Source organism: Panicum virgatum, chromosome 8N (assembly GCF_016808335.1).
Source record: "Panicum virgatum strain AP13 chromosome 8N, P.virgatum_v5, whole genome shotgun sequence".
In the NCBI taxonomy this organism is placed as follows: domain Eukaryota; kingdom Viridiplantae; phylum Streptophyta; class Magnoliopsida; order Poales; family Poaceae; genus Panicum; species Panicum virgatum.
Window position 1 is genome coordinate 22395079 of NC_053152.1, and position 19002 is coordinate 22414080.

A 19002-nucleotide genomic window follows, 5' to 3' on the forward strand; every position below is an offset into this window, starting at 1 on the left:
TAGCCGTCTGGATTATCGTCGTAGCAGAAAAAGACGAAGCGAGGCCCGACAAAAAAACTGGAAGGGCGGTTCATTATAACGGAAGTTGGTCCAAATGGCGAACCAATCGCTCCACAAGCTGCCGCCAAAAAATTCATAAGACAATCCGGATGTATTGTCAGGGACCATGTCTTGATCAGCTTCAGGCTATGGAAAGCTTCCAATCCAAGCGAGGAACGGGATGCGGTACCCAAAAGAGAAAAAGAATGGTGCTGGCGGGAGTTAAGAAAAACTTCACGGTTCCAGCTGAATCTGAAGAGATATGCAAGTTCTGGACCCTGAGCAAGATGGCCGAACAGCTGCAATCATTCAAGAAAACTTTGACGAAGAAATATATCAAGACCGGGACCACGCCCGTGTTTACCGGCGAGCTCGAAAAGCTCAGGGGTTATTGGGATGCATTTGTACAATATAATTCTTCAGAGCTTGGGCTTCAGAAGGTGCAGAAGGCCAAAGACAATGCCTCGAAGAAAGTGTACCATCACACTCTAGGCCAAGAAGGCTATAAGCTTGCAATACCCAAATGGGAGAAGATGGAGCAGCATCTGCTTGACAGAGGCATCCAACCTGCTACCATGAACTGGCCTGAAAGGTCAAGAACCTGGTTTTATGGTCACGGGGGAAGCTTGGACCCATTGACTAGGGCCTGCATCTATGGGACAAACATCCAACTAGCAGCCCAGAGACTACAGGAGGCCATACAAGCAGCGGCCGAGGGAACATTCCAGCCGGATAGAGAGAGGGATGAGCTAACTTATGCCCTTGGGAATCCAAAGCATCCGGGCCGCACAAGAGGCAAAGGCGTGGTTCCGTGGAAGTATGGGTTCAGGGATTACATTGAATTATATAGAAGCCGGCAAAGAAGAAAGAATGATGAGCGGGAGCAATGGCGAAGGCTAGTGGAACGACTCATGTCATACGATCAAAGACTGGAGGAAGAGGTTCAACGCCAAGTGGCCATAGCAATGAGCCAGCAACAGTAAGCGCAACCGGTGCCTCCAGAGCCTAATGTTGCAGCTGATCATCTGTCTCAGTGGAAAAGCAGTTGCGCTTCCACAGACATCGTCGTCGAGCCAATGGGGATCCAGGCCGCAGTTGGGAGACGCTCGAGCTTGATATTCCTGGAGGCGATGGGGAGAGGACACTAGCAGAAGCCATTCATGGCTACATCCTATGGGATAAGCGCTACATTGTCCAAAAGTCGGATGATCGAACACCAAGACTGGCATCTCAGCATGCCTCTCCAAGGCCGTCATCTCCGCAAAACTCCCCAAGGGCAGCACTGTCTCGGCAAGGTTCACCGGCACATTCTCCATCACCATCATCTCATGTGCCGATGAACACTCAAGCGTCACCGTCGCCTCCATGGTCACCCCCTCCGCCGCCGGCAAAGAAGCAGAAATAGCCGCCGGCAAAGAAGGTAGCTGCACCGGCTAAGGAGCCTCCAAAGAAGAACAAAAAGAAGAAGAAAACCAAGGAGGCTCCTATTAAACCCTGGGACATGAGCCTTGAAGAATGCGATCGGATAACTCAAGAAAGAGTTAAAGATCACTTCAAGCCGAAGCCGAAGCCGGAGCCTGAGAAAGTGATAAATCCGGGAGATTTGAAATTTTTTAAGGGAATGTGCGAAGCAAATAAGAGAAAATTCATTCCGCGAGATCCCCCTTCTGACTACGACCACACAATTATCACAACTACTGAGAAAAAGAAGAGACAATCAAAGTCATCGTCGTCCGACGTTCCACAACTCGGAGTCCAAAAGAAACAATCAATAGAGCCTCTCGTAGTGGGATAGACGACGCAACAATAAGACTTTGTTACATTTTTGAAAGAAGCAAACCTGACGGCGGCTCAGATTGTAGGGGGAGAAGATATTCCAAAGGCTGATGTGGTCATCAAATGGACGTTTGAGCTGGGCAAATCTCTTGTACCCCCCGAAGTAGTGTCCGTGCTTCCAATGCAAATGTATAAGCTGCACCAGCAGTACATGCGTGCGATAGCCGATTGCATCTTCATGCAGGGTGCAAAGATTAAAGATGACGATTTCTTATGGGGGGAGGCCATTATATGGATAAACTGGGAAGAAGTTTACCAACTATTCCATCAGGAGGACCTCGACATCTCTATGGTCGGCTTGTGGGTTCTGTAAGTATTTTACTCTCCTTACGTATTGTTTTGCATGATCTCAATATACTGATCCCTTGATTTATTCGGTATCATGTAGAATGGAGATACAAACTTGCAGGAGGAAGGGATACTCTCACCTCGGCTTCATCGACCCAATTACTTGTAATTGGAGGCTTCTACGCGACAATTCCAATAAGATATTCCAAAACTTGTTCAAGTACATAAGCGCTCATCAAAACAAGCAAATGATATTATTTCCTTACAACTTTGTGTAAGTGATTCCTTCCGTCTAACTCTTTCTATTCTGTAATCGAATTGTTTAAACCTTAACTACCAAGAACTGCCTCCGTATAATCTTGCAGTAAACACTGGGTCCTAATGGTCATAATTCCCGAGAAGAGCCTACTCGTGGTTATGGACTCATTGAGGAGAAATCCAGAACAATACGAAGATCGTCTTAACATGATGAAAAAGTAATTCTACCACTACTCCGTCGATGACCAATAATTTGAATCACTTTGTTACTTGACTATAATTGTTCTAATCATGCACGGGATTTGGAAACAAGTCGCTAAAAATCATTCAGGCAAATTGGACAAGGAATTGAAGATCAAGACAGATTTTGCGGTACACACTTGGATGTTCATTGCACGTTGCATTAGTTTTATTATATATTCATATAAATACCTGATAATTTCTTCTCTCTTAAAGTGTATGAGGCAGAAACAAGGCACTAATTTATGCGCATACTATGTATGCGAGAACATCTACGGTCTGGTAGGTCCTCCAAAGGCCTTGGCAGATTGGGAGGAGGAAGTAAGTAAAAAACTTGTTAATGTTTGAACTCGTATTTTAATTAGTCGAAATTAATTATCCCTCTTTTCCATAGGTCGAGGAGATGCGCGATAAACTCATACCGGAGGAAAAGATTATGGTGATTCAAGAACAATTGTCCGGATTTATTGTTGAGCAAGTCCTCGATCCAAAAGGCGAATTCTACTATGATGGACAATCTCACATTGACAATCGCAGCAAATATGATAATATACGCGTATATATATAATTAAGAACAAATATACCTATGTAAATATATATGTTTGTGTATGTATTATATTTATATTTATGAGTATGTATGTATTATATATTTAAGCCCTCCAATAATATATATGTGTATATATATATGTTTATATATGGAAACTATCTAGGACAAATATTATATAAGTAACTATATATATGTATATATTAGTAGAGATCTTACACACTGAATTCCAATACATAAGTTTAATTGAAATGTAAAAGTATAATTGAAATAGAAAAAAAATTGAGAAAAGAGAAACAGGAAAAAAATGGACCTTTTGACCAACCGGGACAAAATGGGCTGCCAGCCGGTTGTGGCAGCCCCTTTGGTCCCGGTTGGTGTTACCAACCAGGACAAATGGGTGCTTTTTGTCCCGGTTGCCAGACACCCTCTTTTGTCCCAGCCTGGCATTCCCGGTTGGGAAACCGGGACAACAGGGGTTCCCCAATCGGAACAAATCAGCGTTTCTGTAGTTGTGTTTCATCAAGTTTGGTTGGATTGCCACCATTGAATCTTGTAATCATATTGAAGGGAACCCTATATATTTTTTGACATGGAGGTCTTGGACAAGGACATGCTCCTTATCCGAGCTAAACAGAAATGAAATTCAATTCAGATGTGTTTCTAATCACGTTATTGTTACAAATTTTTATTTTTCTATAACTTGTGTTAAACGATGGAGCTTGTTTGGCACACTAGGAAGAAATAAAGATAATTGAATGTTGTCTCTTTAGTTGACATTGTATCCATGTATAAATTTATGCAGAGATATAGTCAACGTATGGTACGGTGGAGCAATCAAATATTGAAAAGCGAAAAGGAATATTTATGTACTTCTTGAGATACACAAAAATTACAATGACGTTACTTTTTTTCCTTTTGACTTTTGTTTAGTTTATTGCACAATGCATCGAATATCCTTCTAGCAACAACTCAATAATACACTTCATATCAGTAAAGATATGATAATGAGCAAATTCAACATTTGTATGGGCTGAAGCCATAAATGAGATCTTTACCTTACGCGACCCTTTAATCTGCTAACTTTTAGTGATCATCCTCTTGGATTCTATTTGCCAAAAAACAACACCAAATAGAAGTGAATATGCAGCTCTTCAGCATATTGAAGAAAAAAAAAACTAAGATTCATTACTACAGAATAACCCATTCCAAATGCCCCATCACCGCCAGTTTGAACTGAAGCAGCGGTTCCAAATGGAAGCGGCATTGATGGGGAGTATCGCCGCCGGGTCATATTACGAATCCACAAAGATATGCTTTACCCTCTTAGCACTTCTCTCCCTCTTTCTCTCCTTTTCACTACTTCTCTCCCATCCTTCTCTTTTCCCAGCTGCCCCTTCCCCACCGTCGCCTCCTCCTCCTCCCCTTGTCCCCTCATCTCCTCGCCGTTGTCTCCTCCCCTGCCTCGTACCTCTGTGGCAGCGTGGCATAGAGCATGAGCACATGCGGGGTCGGGGTGGCGTGGGGGGTGGGTGCACATTTTTGTTTTGTTTTGTGACATGAGCATCACTGCCTACCCAGATCGGAACCGGCGGTGATGATGTTTTTGACTAGGCGGTGATGGGCCTGTGTGCGGTAGAGATTTTAAAATTCGAGTGCAGAAGCGAATTGTACTTTCTATATAATTTTTATCAGAATAGCAGGAAGTCTATATATTTCTCTCTGTGAGTTCAATCTTGCTGATTTCCAGCTTTAGATTGCCTTGAATTGTCTCATAAGACCTTTATATTAAGTTTTACTCTTCTTGAGCTATATCAACAATAATGCCTTTTTGCCTATATTTGTATGTTTCAGAGCTACTTTGTTATTTTGCATCCCTTTGTCTCTGCAGCTAGCGGGCCTCATTTTCTCCAGAAAAAAAAGTAAAACCTAGCTACATACTAGGGTTTCCTTTTTTAATGCCCTACAGGTCCAAGCACGTAACATGGCCCCATACCATCTTGCTTGTGCTACTTAAAGAACTAGCATGTGCACTAGAGAAAACGGCAAGACACCTAGAAGGCTAGAACTGCGTCCTACTATCTGATCAGGTGAAAGCATATCCATGCATGTGAGCACGTGATGGTTCCTCCAATTAGGGGCGTACCAGCAAATTCGGAGACCTTGTGCGAAACTATGAACTAGACCTTAGTGGTCTATTAATAACTGCAATAAAATAACATATATATTATAACATAGTACATGCAACAAGATATTTCAAGAATTATCATACCTATTCATTATTCAACTTTCTTTGCATGATCTTCACTTAAGAACGTCATTCTTTGAGTGTTCTTTGAAATGAATTCTTCAATTATATGCTCAAAATCAATCTTCTCTAACAGTTTCCTCTTCTGTGACATATTTGGGCCACAATTTACTTCATATTGGACCAAAAGACAACTAAAATAAAGTCTACTATATAACTATATCTAGTATACTCATTATATTTTAGGGGCCCCTAAAATTTGGGCGCCCTGTGCGGTCGCACGGGCCTAAAAATGAGCTTGCCCGCAATTGGCGTGGAGATATCTCCAGAATGACTTACTTTGGTTGCTGGGACATGAGTTGATCTCTAGTTAGATATCCATGTTGTCACTACTGGAAAACTAGCCATCTGTCCAGCCCATTACCTGGGCTAGTTTTGAGCCTGGGACTAATATGGACATTAATCCTGAATCCAAACTAGCTAGCGCTAAATGGGAACTTTAATTTTGGTTGGTGGATCCAACCCGGACTATTGCGGTGGGTGGTTTCGGCCAGGATTAAAATGGGTGCATTAATCCCGGATGGAGCCCACCATCAGAACAAAAAATTAGAATGTGTTGTTTATTTTTTCTGCTCGATTCCATCTGCTCAACTCTCTCTTGTCTCGATCTCTCCTAGACCATACTTTCCATTTTGCCTTATTATCTTCCTAGTCCTCTCCTCTCCCGCTACCAGTCCCTCTCCCTCATATTTCGTCCTCTTGGGGATGAGGTGCAAGAATGGTGTTGACTAAGAGCGGGGGAGTCTAAGGGAAGGGTGTGGTAGGACATGAGAGGCGGAACCGCAGAGGAAGGAGCGTGGTCGGCTAGGAGCTGCGCCAAGCCGGAGCATTGGTGGCTTGGGCCCACGGTGAGCCGTGCCGAGTAGTGGTGGCTCCGTTGGCCCGTGGCAAGCAGTGCCCGCGGCAATATGCGGTAGCTCAGGCTTGTGGCTAGCAACGCCGAGCTGCGGCATCTCGGGCTTGTCGTGAGACGCGGCACTGCGGCGAGTAGCGGCAGCTTAGGTCGGTGGTGCCTACGGCGGTGGCAGCGAGGATGAGCGGAAGAGGAATTTGGAGAGCCATGTCCACTGTGGTGGCTGGAGTGTAGCTCCTGGATGATGGTGAGCACGGTGGCCACCGCAAGCAGGGCGAGAGCGGGGCGTAGGGTGTTTTTATTTAATTTTTGGCTATGTTTGGTCTCGGCTGGTTACATTAATCGTTTGTGCAACCGGGACTAAAAGTTCTGGACATTTAGTCCCGAATACATAGTACCAGTTGGGAATGCGGGACGAAAGTCCTTCCCTGACCGGGACTAAAACCGGTTTCTGTAGTAGTGTATCGTCAATTGGTTTACCTATTTTAATCTGCAGGATGGGTGGACCATACTGGTCTATGCCAACAACAAATTTTGGATACCTTATCTTACATGCATAGTCTATCACCGGGCGTTTGTAATGGGGGTTCTCTGTAGTAGTGATCATGCTTCACTTATGGATGTTAGTCATGGAACCCTATTAATGCAACAATACACTGTTAATTGTATGGTAGAAAAAGGTTTCCTAAATGAACAAGAAACAAAGGCGGCGCAGCTTTGCTGCACCCTTGTTGGAGTGACTCGTCCTTGTATATCTCTTTTGCTGTGTTTTAGAATTTTCTGAATTTGAGGCCCTTGCTAATCACTCAATTTGTGAACAAATTTTTGGTAGATTGAACATAACAAGCAAGTAGTCTCGTGAATTATTTAGAGCCTAATTAAACACACAAAGTTCGGTGAAATGGTATGTGTGGGAAGCTCTTGAAATTGCTGGTGTATAAAGAAAGATATAGCAAAGGAAATGGCAAAGAAAACATCATTGCTGTGTGCAAATCCAAAGAAATATCTCAGTCACAAATAATTTGAAGAATCAAATTTAATTTGATTTTCAACCTGAATGATAATGAGGTCGAGACGATGTGGATGCTCTGAATTAGATTTTCAACCTCAACGATAATGAGGTCGAGGCGATGGACAATGCCCTAATCGGCATGGTTGGGGAAGGTGTCGATGACCTATAAGATGCGATAGTACATGCACTCAAGGTGAGTCTCCATCTGGTGAAGGATGTAACAGTCAAGCGGCAGCCAACGATGATGTTTGAGTTGTGGAGTTTGCGAGAAACTAAGTGGGGCTCATTGTCTGGATTTTAGCTTCATGTTTGGGGTGTGCTTGAATGGGATAATATGTTTGTTGAGAGGCTTGGTGTTGGGTTGTTGCATTTTCCTTTTTGTTGTATTGCTCAATCTGAGTTTTCATCTTTTTTTAAATATAATCTGCAGCTCTTTTGCCCGATTCACTCAATAACAAATAATTTGATTCATTGTTAGATTACAAAATACAGATGCTATGGTTAGCAGTCCGCACATTTTACCACCGTTGCGAAGATTAAAAAATGTAAAAACTATTATTTTGCAATCGTGTAAACCCCACTGTAATGATTAAATCTAAAAATAAGAAAGCAGGACTTCACACTAGGAGCAGTAGATAATGTGTACCACTACCACCTCAAAGAAACCCTCCGAAAAGGAGGCTTATCCGAGCACCTGAGTTTGTTGGATCCTAAATGAATAGTGCTGCTCGTTTGAGCAACTTGCATCAGAGTGATTGGTGCCGGATCTGCGAATCTGGCTACTGAAACGGGTGGAACACGGAATGAACACGTTACTGGTGAAGCAGAGTGGAATGCAGAGTTGACTTGCTCTGGAATAGGAAGTGGAGCTCATGGCCGCAGGCCCGCAGCTGATAAGCAGTCTCGCTCGACTGGTGGCCACATGATTTGTTGTTTGGTACCTGTCCAGCTCGCGTGTACAGCCGCCGTTGATAGATTGTCTGTAAACGTTAAATTAAAAGCCAGTATTTTCTGATCCTTGACTTTGATGCCCTTAGGGTAACCCATGGCGCAAGGGTTGGCCACGTAAACAATCATCCTCGTATGGGCAGACGGTTTTTGATCTTAGACTGGAAAGTTGATGAGGATCCAGTACCCGATTGCTGTTTGGCAATTTGGATTCCATCACAGCCTCTCTCTCTCTCTCTCTCTCTCTCTCTCTCTCTCTCTCTCTCTCTCTCTCTCTCTCTCTCATAGGGACACAATCTGTATCTGCAAGAAACATGGTCTTTCATGGCACTATCAAGTTGCTTGAGTGCTAGTGATGATGGTGCCCCGCGGAGCATCCCCAGCCCGGAATCAGATTCCGTGGAGCCAATCGAGTCAGCAAGCTTCGCGGAGCATCCCCAGCCCGGAATCAGATTCCGTGGAGCCAATCGAGTCAGCAAGCAGCTATCCATCTTCGAATTTCTTCGCATTGATTCGCATCGGGAGGAGATGCTGTCGCTGATGCTCTCTATAGTAGATGCTAATGTTCCGTGCCCACCTGCATCATATGGCCGGTCGGCCCCGGTCCTATAACTCTGCAGCCCTGTGTCCATCTGGCTACCAACGTGTTTGTATGCTATCATCTATGGTGTAACTTTTACCTCCTTAGTCCTAGAAGAAGAATTTTTGGAAACGAGAGACAGCTGAGATTTGCTATCATATTTTTTGCTGCTTTAATAATTTAACTTTGCTTTCTCGTCTAAATGAGATTAGGATGGCATGTATACCTTGAGATTGATGTTGTTAGGGGTGTAAATTGGTGACTCTTAGGTACATCTCCAATCCTCTTTAATTTAAATATTTGTGCTAATTTTTCAAACTGAGATCTCATTTTAGGAGATAGCACAAAATTTTGAATTAAAGAGTGTTCGAGGTGCACCTAAAGATCACTAATTTGCATCCATGGATGAAGTCGCCACCATTGTCTTCTTTCAATAAGCAGGTCCTCTACTACAAGAATATTTAACCGGAAATATGAGCAGACATTCTGAGTTGGAGACTCGAAACCAAGTAGACATGGGTTTACTTGTGTTTAATCTTGTTTAATGAACAAAACTGGCACTGTATTATATGCCCTTTCAGTTAAGAAACTCTTATTCTCAAACTGATAATAGTTACCTTCCAGTTTTACCACTTATTTTTTTTCCAATAATGCAAACGCTATTAGTTTCTTTCACATCTTTCAGTGTCATGTCAATTTGACTTTGCACCAAAATATCTCTCTCAATATATCGTGTAAAACTAGTTCCTTCAGCGTCGATTGAAAACTTAATGACAAACAATAGTATATGTGCACTACTACAGAATAGGTCTTCGTTCCAGGCCATTTGTCCCGGCAGCCTTTGGGCCCGGGACAATAGGTGGCTTTTGTCCCGGGTCCAACGGCTAGCCGGGTCAGCGGGGGGGGCCAAGGCCTTTTGTCCCGGTTGGAGACACCAACCGGGACAAAATGGGGGCCTTTTGTCCCGGTTGGTGGTTCCAACCGGGACAAAAGTCCCGCGTACCCTTTTGTTCCGGTTGGAACTACCAACCGGGACAAAAGGCCCCCATTTTGTCCCGGTTGGTGTTTCCAACCGGGAAAAAAGGCCTTGGCCCCCTTATCCCCTTCCCTCTCCCCCCGCCCGAGCCATTCAGCTCACTTGTTTCATGCTGTTCTCGGCTCGGGAGAGGGAGGAGTTCTTGCTCATTTCTTCACCACATTTGTGAAGATCTTTGATTCCCCGTCCATCCATCGGCGCTAAAGGTTTGGGGCTTGTTTTTCTCTTCTTCCTTGGTTTGTATAGCTCATTTCATGCTTTAGAAATAGAGAAAATGTGTAGCTAGCTCATTTCTTGGACATTTAGCTAGATTGCATATGTAGGTGTGATTTTCTTTTAGATTTAGATGAGTATGTGGATAGTAGAAATTTTTAGAATGAGTGTAGACACTTCATGTGATGTACTTGTATACATGACCATATTGTGGATAGTTGATTTTTGTATTCATGAATGAATTAATGAAATGAGTATATTAGAATTTTTTGTAATATGAATGAATTATTCATGAATGTATTTATTCAGCACTCTAGTGTACTCCTGGAACTGAAGGGTGTCAAAGTAATTAGAAGTTATAGAGAATTCTTTCAATTAATTAGAGATTTCTTTAGAATTAATGATACATTTCGTCTTTTTTATATGATTTCATTGTTATTTGCAAGAGTTATTAATCTGATCATTGTAATTGTAATAGTAAATAATTTTTGCATTGTAATAGTAAGAATTTATAATTATGTGGAAAATAAAGGTATTTTTCAGTAAAATATGGCTTCAGCAGCTGGAGAGAGTGGCGCCGGTGGGGGTGATCGTTGTCCTTCTGGAGAGAGTGGCGCCGGTGGGGGAGATATTGTTTCCTTACAACTTTGCGTGAGTGATTCCTTCCGTCTAACTCTTTCTATTCTGTAATCGAATTGTTTAAATCTTAACTACCAAGAACTGCCTCCGTATAATCTTGCAGTGAACACTTTGTCCTAATTGTCATAATTCCCGAGAAGAGCCTACTCATGGTTATGGACTCATTGAGGAGACCTCCAGAACAATACGAAAATCTTCTTAACATGATGAAAAAGTAATTCTACCACTACTCCGTCCATGACCGATAATTTGAATCACTTTGTTACTTGACTATAATTGTTCTAATCATGCACAAGGTTTGGAAAGAATTCGCTAAAAATCATCCATGCAAATTTGACAAGGAATTGAAGATCAAGATAGATTTTCCGGTACGCGCTTGGATGATTCGTTGCACGATTCATTAGTTTTATTATATATTCATGTAAATACCTGATAATTTCTTCTCTCTTAAAGTGTATGAGGCAGAAACCAGGCACTGTATTGTGCGCATACTATGTATGCGAGAACATCCATGGTCTGCTGGTAGGTCCTCCAAAGGGCTGGACAGATTGGGAGTAGGAAGTAAGTAAAAAAAACTTGTTAATATTTGAACTCGTATTTTAATTAGTCGAAATTAATTATCCCCTTTTTCCATAGGTCGGGGAGATGCGCGATAAACTCATACCGGAGGAAAAGATTATGGCGATTCAAGAACAATTCTCCGGATTTATTGTTGAGCAAGTCCTCGATCCAAAAGGCGAATTCTACTATGATGGAATATCTAATATTGACAATCACAGCAAATATGACAATATACGCGTATATATGTAATTAAGGACGAATATAACTATGTAAATATATATGTGTGTCTATGTATTAAATTTCTATTTATGAGTATGTATGTATGTATTAAATTTCCAAAAGGCGAATTCTACTATGTAATTAAGAACGAATATACCTATGCAAATATGATGGAGTATGTATGTATTATATATATAAGCACTCCAATAATATATATGTGTATATATATATACTTATATAATATTGGTCCTAGACATTTTCATATGTAAAGGAATTCACATGTATAGATATGTGTATACATATATATATATAAGTGAATTAATTTATATATGAAAACTATCTAGGACAAATATTATATAAGTAACTATATATATGTATATATTAGTGGAGATCATACACACTGAATTCCAATACATAAGTTTAATTGAAATGCAAAAGTATAATTGAAATAGAAAAAGAATTGAGAAAAGAAAAACATGAAAAAAAGAGACCTTTTGTCCCGGTTGGTAACACCAACCGGGACAAAAGGGTGCGCCAGCCACGTGGGCGCTGGCTGCACCGTTTGTCCCGGTTGGTGTTACCAACCGGGACAAAAGGTCCTCTTTTGTCCCGGTTGCCACACCCGGGACAAAAGGGCACCCCCTTTTGTCCCGGACAGGCGTTCCCGGTTGGGAAACCGGGACAACAGCGGTTTCCCAACCGGGACAAATCAACGTTTTTATAGTAGTGGTGTCAACTCATAAACCCTACGTTGGTAGGATATATGTTTTGTTGAAGCAAGGCAACCTTGCCTCTCAAATACTCAGATCCACGTGTGTAACTTATTACTTCAATTCCATCCTCGCTGATCTCAAAATACATTTAAGTAACTTCAATGCCCGTGCTAAGGCTACAACAACATTTAGTAATGCAAATCAAACAACCTAATGATAGCATATTTTATATAGCAATCAAGCATATAATGAAAAGGTTTGACCTGCACAAGGAAAACAAAACAAGGTAGAAATGTTCACTACTACAAAAATCCCTATTCTGTAGCAACGCCCTATTTTTTCAGAGCCGGATCAATAAGTAACTCGTTCCGACAAATGGAGCAGGGTCACTGTTTGACCTGTCCCTGAAAAATGCATTTCTAGGGCGGGTGACGCCATGACCTGCTGCTAAAAATTGTGGCAATTTCTAGAAGCGGGTGATGGCCTCACCCATCCCTAAAATGCTTTTTTTAGGGACGGGTGATGGCATGACCCACTCCTGCAAATGGTACCACACAAAAAAATCATAACTTTTTATGTGATCTTGGATGAAGTCAAACTTTACATCAAAATTGTAGAGAATGAAGAGATCTAAAATTTTGTAGTTGAAAGCTTTCTCATTTAAGGTCATTTAATGGTCTAAAAAATTATAATATATAGTATCTCATATAACTCAAGTAATCTTAACATTTATATACACTGAAATATACTTCACATACTTTTTTGTTTCTATAGTTCACAACAACAATAGTGTAGAAGTTTTACTTTTTATTTGTTTTGCTATATGTAAAGATTTAAATGAATTTTTCAAATTAAATTGAAAAATATTTTTAGGTCAGTGGTGGTAGGTGGTTGGCCGGATATTTTATTTTTGCTGTTTTCAATTTTTTAATTCTTTTATTTTAGGACATGGATTTGTAGGGGCGGGTTATGACTCACCCCTAAAAATTGATGCTATAGGCGGGTCGAGATTTTTAGGGGCGGACAATGCCATGACCCGCCTCTAAAAATTATTTTCAAGGGTTGGTGGTTACCCGTCTCTAAAATAGCATTTTTAGCTGTGAAGACTAGGGGTGGGTACTGCACCCACCCCTAAAAATATATTTTGCCCGCCCTAAAAATAATTTTTGTAGTAGTGATTGTTTCATTGATATAGAGGGTTATCCCATTAATAGTGAGTTTGTCATACAAATACATTTGCTTTTGCAGCACGAAGCCAAAGGATCAAGACCACTACAGCACGCGAGCGCGTCAGTTAACTTGTTATCTGTATTCCGTGCAAATTCAATAATTGAAAAGAGTTTATGCGTGCTACTTGTCAGCAATCCTCAGAAGTCACACACCACGAGATTAACCGGTAAATAAAGAACTCTGGATGATTCAGCAACCAGTCATTTGGATCAAAACCTTTTTACCAACTATTACCATCAAATGGTACAAATCTGTTATTAACCATAAAATGATTTACATACAAATATACAGGTAAAGGGTACTAAAATTGGGTAGAACAATGATCTATATGAGGTGCATTATCTCACCTTCAAATGCCATATGCCTTCCACCGGCTTTTTCTCAAAATTTACTTTGTCATTTGTTGCAACATGCTTTTAATTTGTGCAGTATATATTCAGACAACATATAGAGTAACTGGATTTCACAATTTACCATCACAACTTAGTTTCCCTCATTGCTTATGATTTGAATTACTCAGATAATGGAATAAAAAAGGTTTCGACATGCAATGAACTTTAAATTGGTTTTTACAAGATGATATTACGGAAAATGTTTCTTTCGTCCTGCAATAAAGCAAAGAAAAAAATTCTTCAAGCACAACAATTAGTAGTGTCGTTACATCTATTTTTTTCCTAAAGTATCTTGAGCACGACAGTAACTAGAATGATAAGAGCAATGTTGCATCTTCTTATAGCCAAGCTCAACACAATCCATTTTTATATATAATCTGGAGTATGCTTTTTATCACAATTCTAGGATTGGTTCGTGCATTGACCTCAAACTTAACAGCCAGGTAACAAAGAGAAACTATTACCCCCCCCCCCCCACAAAAAAAAAAATCCTCGACACCACTCAAGTTGTTGCAGTATAATCTGAAAAAGAAAAGTGACCTAGCCTAACTTCGTTTGCTCGAAAGAAATAACAGTGAGATAATTGCAACAAAGAATTACCGATCCCTAACAGCTTATATCAATTTCAAACAATATAGTTATCTGGAACCCATCCATTGTCTTTTCCATTAGCAAAGACAGCTTCTAACATTATTACGGCAGTTAGTTTCACATTCACAATTTTGCACCTCACAAAATCAAATAGAAAAAGGTCCAGCAAGATCTACTCACTTCTCGGCAAGCTTTTGAAAAAGTTCAAGTAGCCTGAGTTCAAAGAGAATAAATATCAAGGGCGGAAGGGGGAACACATAACTAGCATCGTTCAATTAGTTTCTGAAACAAACTACTTCTCTGCACATGAACACCAAAAATATATATGCATTACCTGGACTCAACTGCATCAATCAGATCCAATCATCTGGCCGTATAGCTGGGCCATGAGTCCAACCTATAAGAAAGCATTCATATTGATATAAGAAGCAATGTAAATAGTCAAAGAAACACATGCATTCAAAATTGGAAGGTATATTGTAACCAAACAAAACTCTGAACTTATCATGCATGTGCAAAGGTCTGGAGTCTAAATTCTTGCAATTTTGGAATCTATATATTTTATATAGATGGAACCCACTAAACATCATTAACTCTGATTTTGCTGCAACCACATGAAGCCACATCATCGGTTAAATCTAAACCGTAAGATTTCTCAAACCTCATATTATCCATATTGTTTTAACCATCCGATTGTTTTCTCAGCTCCTTTCTTTACTCGGCACCTTTGGCAGATTAAGAGCCTCCTCTCTTTTTTAGTCGGCACCTTGGCAGATCAAAAGACCACCACAGCTAATGGCACTAACGGCATTAGTACTTCATCAATCATCCATGTTCTCACTCCTTCGTGCCTTGACGTGCTGCCTACCAACAATTAAAGGGCACAAAATGCTCTTCTTTCCACTCACATCATTTGTCCCTTGGGTGCCTTCCATGGACAACGAATCAAATAGTCAGCCACCATGCATGTCTCTTCAGCTTCTCATCCATTCCAATTTTCAGTAAAGCCACATGTCGCAGCTACTAAGAATCATAGTAGCATATAATTATCGATGTGCTTCTTTGTTCTCCTAGCATATGCGCCTAAGATCAACCTGATCAACCTTTAGACCCTTTCATCATTCCCCAATTCTCCAATGGTCTTGATGATGGAATTCATGTACGCTCGCTTGGTCGATTCAGCAAGCCTGCAGGAGCAACAAGTTTTCTTCCATGGCCACGTCATAACATACTCGATCTACCGCATTGATGTTGTTCCTTATACCCAGGTTATCCATCTAAATATTCCAACGACAATTCTTTCCAATGTATGTAGTTCTTCATCTATCCTTATTGTAATTTTGGCAGGGAAATTTTTTAATCATGTGATAACCCTCCTTATGTTGATGCAGCTACATTAAAAAAACCATTGTTTGCCTGAAATTCTTATTTTCTAAATTGGCAAGTTGTATCTCTAGAGCACGAGAACCAGCTCTCTTTTTCATAAGGTAGCATTACATAAAGTTACGAATTTCATATGCTAGCATTTAATCGACCTCTTACTTATTTTTTCTTTACATTCAGTGTCTAATTTATTAGCATGTCTTTCTGCAATGAACAACTTTAAGGTTTCACCTAAATTCTAATTATTTTGTCACTGATTTTCTTTCTATGTTCAACATAGTACTAAAGAGATCCATCTTTCACTTCTTGAGATGTATGCATGGCCCTCTTTATATCTGGGCACTCACTCAATAATTGTTCCAGCATTTTTTTGATATGGTCCAAATATTCCCGCAGCAACGCGCGGGGAATTCACCTAGTTACTAATATTACGCCTTGCAATTACTATTTCTTCCATTTAATGTATTCACCAAATATAGCATTAAAGAATAATTTTTGCAATTTCTACAGCTAATTGTCATTCTACAGAGACATGCTCATCCTCTAATTTTTGCAATATCTAGAAAAATGTCCGAATTATCGACACAACTCTCATCAGATGAGACTCTAGATGGCCAGGCAAATGATGACAACAAAAAATCCTTAAAAAATCAGGAGGCTTTCTTCTACATGTGTGCATTGTGTTCCTTTTGCAGCAACATTATCTTTTATCTGGTTAACCTGAAAAACTATGGCACTCAAAATCCTATTCCATAAGTTAAATGCCAAGGGAATTTCCTGTTTTATTTCATAAAGTCAAGAATCAGTGGGTATCAAATGAAATGAGTTAAACTAACAAGGGACTATCCTAATCAACAAATTTCAAGGAAAGAAACTCAGAATGACAATAATTCAAAATATTAACAAGCACTATGCGGCCAAAGCAAACAATTCCTACAAATTGTAGCATAATTCCAAGGCAAGCCATGGCAGTAAAGTTTAAGGTCACGAATGGAGTCCAAGGCAAGCTAGCTCCTTCCAAATTAAACACATCTCATCACAGACATTAGGATCAATGGTTGGAGCACCCTGCAAAAAAAAAGATGTGTGAAAAGTAGTACCAAGCATCTAGGGAAATTGAATTGCGTGGATTCCAGAACATGGATGCAATGCTTTTTTAAAATGCCTAACTCATGTACGAGTCCATAAGCCTTAGACTCTACTTCAAATATAATGCCTAACCAAATTTGTAACCGATTCTATGCTCTAATTACTATGTACCACATGTTATCATCTAAACTGAATATAAATTAAATTTGATTCTTTTGCCGACTGGTCTATCAGAGAATTAAAGGCATGATGTAGTAAAAAAGAAATCATCAATTAGCATGGAACAAGCATGAAACGAAATAAACTCAATGCGACCTCATAAGTGATCAACTTAAATAGCTTACCTTTTGAATCAATCAGGGTGCCAGACGCGCTAGGCCTCTTCAATTGCATATGTTGATAACTTTGGTTGAGATAAAAAATATATATATAAGTGCCATCAAGGATGATGGCGACGAATGCCTCTATGATGTAGGTCATGAGTGAAATGGAGCTCTTAAACACTATATAGACCACAACAACGTAATGAAAGAGGCATCAGAAATAATTTCCAATTCGCTCCGGCACAAAGTAACGAAAGAGGCATTAGCACATTTGAGATGGGTTTGGGGGTTATAGGGAAAGTACCTGTGCAACATGCAAACATCGAACAACTCTTAGAGCATCTCCAGTAGATTACTCATCCCTCTCCCTAATACAAAAAATCTATCTTTTTGGTGGTAATAGGAGGTATACCGGTTCGTATCGGTATACCGGCCGGTTAGACCGATATACCGGCCGGTTTGACTGATAACCGGTCAAATTTATTTTTTTTTTTGGTTTAAATTCAAATGCCCGCAAAGTATACTAAATAAATGTTTGTATAACATATTTTAGTCTAAATGAACCCTCCAACTCTCTTTTGTACTACTTTTACATTGTATTTGTATACTTTTGTATGCACGTTTTTTTGTTTAACTTCAAATCCGTGCAAACAATGTTTTTTTTTTAAAACTATACTTTTGTTCAGCCCCGTCGTCGGCCACGCGGCACCTTAGAGTCGAGCGAGGCGAGCCCCACCAGCCGTTGCCACGGGCCCTGTGCTCATCATCATGTCACCAGCGGTCTTGCCTCAAGGCAGATCTGCGTGTCGGTGGCAGCGTCCTAGCAACGCCACCGGCCGCTGGGACCAGCCACCACCGGCCATTCTCTCGCCCTGCCAGCCGTCGGATTTGGAGGGTAGGGGGGGAGGTGAGGGAGGGAGAGCTAGGAGATAAATGGGTGAGCGGGTAAGGAGTGAGGAGTAGGAGGTAGGGGCGCGTGTGTGGGCATGCGGGTGCGGGGATGCACGGCGAACGGAGTGTTGGGGTGATCCAAATAATAGCAGTCGTTGGATTTGAGTGAGAAAGAAGAGGATCTATGAATCGATCTGGACGCTTGATTTTGAATGGAGTTGTTTTGACGTGCGTATGAAATGGGGATGGAGGAATGACATCTCAGTGGAGTTATTGAGTGGGGTGGAGCTAAGAAAGAAAATTTTGGCGTATTAGTAGGGTGGGTGTGTGTACACACACTGTCCAATTTATGATGCCTTGATGTAGTCAATATATTCATAACTGCTTTGATTGAGACAGTCTTCTATTGAATAAAAAAATCTTCGTGTGGTTAGTTAATGCGGTTGCGAAATTAAGTACAAAAGATCTGATTTTGTTCGCCAACTCAAACCTCTTTTTACGACATGCCTCTTGCAAACTATGAAATGAAACTCCGTATATAATAGGAATGGTCTCACTACAATATGCATATAGCAAGATTAAAATGAGAGCTCAGTTACTATAGTACGTGAAACGAACATGGCACCATTTATGCCAATTTGAGTGATTTTGGTGATCGAATGACAACACAACACTTGGACTAATATGATTATTAAGATGACCATTCTCAGGCTTTTAGGTTCAAGTGATTACAAAGAGAAAGAGAAGATAGGCGTAGCAAGGCCCGAAGGGCTGCCCCCTCTTCAGATCAGGAGCACCGGAAGAACCGATGCCTAA

The 19002-nt window shown here is 40.7% G+C and overlaps 1 long non-coding RNA gene across 1 annotated transcript; it reads right to left on the minus strand.

Moving 5' to 3' along the window:
- Nucleotides 1-16115: 16115 nt before the first annotated feature.
- Nucleotides 16116-17626, minus strand: LOC120684560. The gene is made up of 2 exons (XR_005679351.1): nt 17317-17626; nt 16116-16951 (listed from the first exon to the last, which is right to left on the minus strand). It is a non-coding gene; the product is annotated as an uncharacterized LOC120684560 (long non-coding RNA).
- Nucleotides 17627-19002: the final 1376 nt, after the last annotated feature.